We start from the raw sequence: 5,196 nt of genomic DNA on the forward strand, positions 1-5,196 counted from the left end.
GGCACTGGACCATCCAAATAACTAATTGTGCCTTCTGGTTTTGTTACCAGAGTCGCTCTGAAGGAGTTGCCAACACCATGTGGGTTGTGACAAAGGAAGGACTTTTATTATGCCTGCACATGGCTCAGTGGATTCATATCCAGAGACTGAGCCGAGCCCCGTCTTCCCTGTTTGAGGGTGTTTTATAGGGAATGGAGGGTGCATGCATGAGTCTGTTTGGGATTGGTTAGCAGGGCCAACAGTGAGAGAAGTCTACCTGGGATTGGCAAGTTCAAACACATGATGGGGAAGAGTGTGTGAGCATTCAAGTGAGCAGTTATCGAAGTGGAAGCAGGTAAACATTAGCTAAGGACTTTGTTCCCTCCCGGAGGTGGGTCAGGAACCGGAGATTAACCTGGGTAATCACATGAGGCTGAGGTGGTCTGCTGCTTAGTTCCTGGAATGTGAACTCTGTTCCAGGAATGAGGTCTGAGCCTGGGAGACATGGGGGCCGGTGCCGATTTCCTCAGGCCTACCTGCCTGTGTTTGGGAGGACAGAATGAGTGCTGAGTTCACTTTGTGCGTTCCACACCCAACACCAGCCCACTGAGGACTTGCACCTGCGGTCAGGTGGAGTTTGGCGCTGAATCACCTGGCTTCACTCTAGACTCCTGGGCTAAGGCTATGAGTTGGAGTCATGGTATTGACTTCTTTGCTCTATCTTCTGCTTCTCAAGTGAGCATGCTTTGTCAGTGTTTCTTTTTCAGCTGTTCAAAAGCTCTTTGCCTACAAGTGGTTTGTCTCTGCTTAGTAGCTTGGATAGAATTAGTTGTGTTCAGGATACCCGTGTTAGAAGGTATGATGGATAAGGTATGTTTCAGGTGCCTGAGCATATAAGAGTGCTCAGGAAATGTTGAGCACTGCGTGAGTCCCCTGTACATGCTGCTTCTGCAATCTCTGACCTGAGAACAAATTGCAGGCATTTTTAGTCTTTTCCCAAACTCTGTCCTGGGTTTCTTCTGAGCTACAGTGAATCGAGAGGATAATAGGCTGTGTACAAGAGGGAGCACACCCCTGTCATTGGTCACTTCCTGTCCATAATGACCTTATCATCCCCATAGTCAGAAGAGAGAAGCTGGATGTGGGCAGTCAGTGTTATCTGATAGCCACAAATGGCAGTCATCACTGCTGGGCTCATCTATTCTCTCCTACCTGCTTCTCCATTCTCTTATTCGTACATTCAGTTTCATTTCTCTGGTGTTAATTTTTAATGAAGTTAAACAAAATCCAAATACTGGCAAACAAAACAAAACAAAATACCATGGACTGTCAGAAGAACAAACAAATCTGTGTTGGAAGAACTACAATCAGAATGCTTCTTAGAAGCCAAGATGACTAGACTTAGTCTTTTATGCTTCAGACATGTCATCAGGGAGGACTGGTCCTTGGAGAAGGACATCATGCTTGGTAAAGTGAAGGGTAAGCAAAAAAGAGGGAGACCCCCAACGAGATAGATTTGCACAGGGACAGCAACAAGGGGCTCAAGTGTAGCACTGATTGTGAGGTTGGTGCAGGACCAGACAGAATGAAACACTTGTTTTTTCCTTAAAAATTTTTTAAATTGCGAATTGAGTGATAGTTTACATGGGAGAACATCAGCTTTACATTCATCCTATTTTGTTTCATGGCAATGATTACAACTCCCTCCATGTATCATCATTCAACAGCATTTGCTTCCATTCCCTCTGTTTTGTTTGTTTGTTTTTTTTTTGGATGTACACTGAAGCATTCAGGAATCATATAACCATTCATACAACCAAAGGGTATACCCTGCAAGCTAGCCCCCAGGCTTCCAACACCCAGCCCCTCTCCCTCCTTGAGTCTAGGGTCCCCATCTCTTCACGTTATTGTCTTTTTCCTTAAAATTTAATGTTGGTAATAACTTAATAAAAGTTAAACTAATGTTATAAAAACACGTCCCACACTCCGTAGTATCTCACAAATTTGTCAAAGATTCTTAGAGATAGTAATTTGAGAGCTGTTACTCTCTTCCCAATAATTTTATGAGCGTGGCACTATTTAAACGAGAATTTCTAAGGAGGTAGAAGAGAACTGGGTTTTGCTGTCATATTGCACGGCATTCTCCATTTTCTTCTATTAATTTGTTTTGAACCTTAATTTCTTCTAGAATTTATTTATAATTACACAAAGCAGAATGTTGCCACTTTAAAGACTTTAACCCAAATTTCTAAGTGCTCTGAGAAAGGCTCTGTGGCTTTCTGATCTGACAATTAACCAAACAACCATGAATTTTAAAGTATATGTAAAGTACCACTCATCTGTCAGTATGTCAAACTGTGGTGGCTTTCATGTTGCTCTGAAACAAGAAGCTATGCTACCAGTATTTTAAATACCATCAGGGTCACCCATGGTGGACAGGGTTTAGTTGAGTTTCCAGACAAAGACAAACTAGGAACAAGGATGATTAGCCACTGAAAACCTGATGAATAGCAGTGAAACAGTGTCAGTCTATACCAGAATAGTGAGTACCGGAACATGATGAATAGCACCATGATAATATTAGAGATAGAGCCTCTCAGGTTGGAAGACACTCAAAATATGACTGGGGTAGAGTAGCTGCCTCAAAATAGAGTTGACTGTGGTGATGTAAATGGAATAAAACTATTGGGACTTTCGTTTGCTGGTGGGCACAACTCAAAATTAGGAGAAACTGTTGTAAACATCCATTAATGATTGGATCATAGAATCATAGACGTATGAATCTAGGAAAATTGGAAGCTGTTAAAAAGGAATTAAAAGAATAAAGATTGATATCTTAGGCATTAGTGTGCTGAAAAGGACTATAATTGGCCATTTTGAATCTGACAATCATATGATTTACTATGCTGGGGAATGACAAATTGAAGAGGAATGATACCACATTAATCATCAAAATGAATATTTCAAGATCTGTCTTAAAGTACGACACTTTCTATGATAGGATAATATCCATAAGCCTAAAAGGAAGATCAGTTAAAGTACTATTATTCAAATTTACGAACCAACAACTAAAGCCAGTGATGATGAAATTGAAGAATTCTACCAACTTTTTCAGTCTGAAATTAATCAAACATGCAATCAAGATGTATTGATCATTACTGGTGGTTAGAATGCAAAGGTTGGAAACAAAGAAGGAGGATCAGTAGTTGGAAACTATGGCCTTGGTGATACAAATGATGCTGAAGATCGTATGACAGAATTCTTCAAGACCAGTGACTTTTTCATTGCAAATACCATTTTTAAATGACATAAAAGACAACTACAGAGTCCTGGTGTGGCACTGTAGGTTAATGCATCGGACTGCAAAGTCATTTGAACCGCAAAGATCTGGAGTTATAGAATATAAAAGGGAAGAACACGCTCAGCATTTCCCAAGCTGAGGGAACTGAAGAAAAAATTCAAGTCTCGGCTTGCAATATTTAAAGATTCTATGGGGAAAATACGGAGTCCTGGTGTGGTGCTGTGCACTAATGCACTGGACTACAAAGTTGGTTTCAACCACAAGGTCACCGGTTCAAGCTCATTAGCTGCTCCTGGGAAACTCCATACAGGGTCGCTATGGATTGGAACCAACTTGACAGCACTTAACAACAACAACAACATGGGCAAAATGGCGCCCTGATGTGGCACTGTGGGTAAATGTACTGGACTGCAAGGTCGGTTTGAGCTCACCAGCTGCTCTTCAGAAACCCTATACTGGGTTACTATGAGTCAGAACCAACTTCATGACACTTAGCAACAACAACAATGGGCAAAATATTGACTGGTGCAGAAAGCATTAAAAGAAGATGGAAGAAATACATAGAATCACTGTACGCCCCCCAAAATGGCCTATGTTCAATCATTTGAAGAGGTAGCATATCACCAACAGCCAATATATTGAAAGAAGAAGTCCAAGATGCATTGAAGCTGTTGGTAAAGAACAAGGTACAAGGAATTGATGGCATCCAAATGGAAGCATTTCAACAAACGGATTCGGCACAGGAGGCACTCATTCATCTATGCCAAGATATTTGGAAGACAACTACCTAGCCAACTGACTTGAAGTGATCCTTATTTGTCTCCATTGCAAAGAGAGGTGACCCAACAGAATGCAGAAATCATTAGAAAATATAATTAATATTGCATGCAAGTGAAATCTTGACAAAGATATTAATAAAAAAGGCTGCAACCATACATTGGTAGTGAACTTCCAGAGGTTCAAGCCAGATTAAGGAGAGGATGTGGAAGCAGGGCTATCATTACTGATGTGAGATCTTGGATGAAAGCAGAGAATAACAGAAAGATGTTTACCTGTGCTTTACTGACTACACAAAGGTTTTCAATTGTATAGATCATGGCAAACTATGGACAGCATTTTGGAGAATGATTATTCCGGAACACTTAATTGTGTTGTTGAGGAACCTGTATATAGACCACGAGGCAGTTGTTTGAACAGAACAACTGTTTAAGTCTTCTGCCCATTTTTAAATTGGGTTGTTTGTCTTTTTCTTGTAGAAGTTTTCCATGAATTTTAGAGATGAATCCTTTGTCTGATTTATCATTGCAAAAAATGTTCTCCTGGTGTGTGGCTTTTTGTTCACTTGGTGAAATCTTTTAATGCACAAAAGTGTCTAAATTTTCCAAGGTTCCAGTCATCTTCTTTGTCTTTTACTATTTGTGTGTTTTTAGTTATTTGATAGAATTTTTAAGCCATGTATCAGAGCTTCAAAAATTTTCCCTATCTTTCCATTGGTGATCTTCTAGGCTTTACATTTACGTAAATGTAAAGTTCTAGGCTTTACTTTACGTCTTAATCCACATTGAGTTTATTTTTGTATATGTTGTGAGATATGGGTCTTTTCTAATTCTCATCATATGCAAATAAGTACCAGTTTTGCTATCACCATTTGTGAAAGAGTATCTTTTCTTTATTTAATATTTCTGCCCTTTATTAAAGATCAACTCACCATTTAAGTTGTTAAGTGCCAATGAATTTGTTACAAATCATAGCGACCCTATGTGGCTTTTTGTTTGTTTATCAGAGATTAGTATTGCCACTCCTGCTTGTTTTTTTTTTTTAATAAAATTTTTAATTGAATAAAAGTCTTTGTACAAAATGAAGCACTTTATTGTACAAAATTTTGAACTAGCTCAAGTTTACAATCATAAAAATTA

This window comes from Chrysochloris asiatica, unplaced genomic scaffold (genome assembly GCF_000296735.1).
Source record: "Chrysochloris asiatica unplaced genomic scaffold, ChrAsi1.0 scaffold00214, whole genome shotgun sequence".
Classification (NCBI taxonomy): domain Eukaryota; kingdom Metazoa; phylum Chordata; class Mammalia; order Afrosoricida; family Chrysochloridae; genus Chrysochloris; species Chrysochloris asiatica.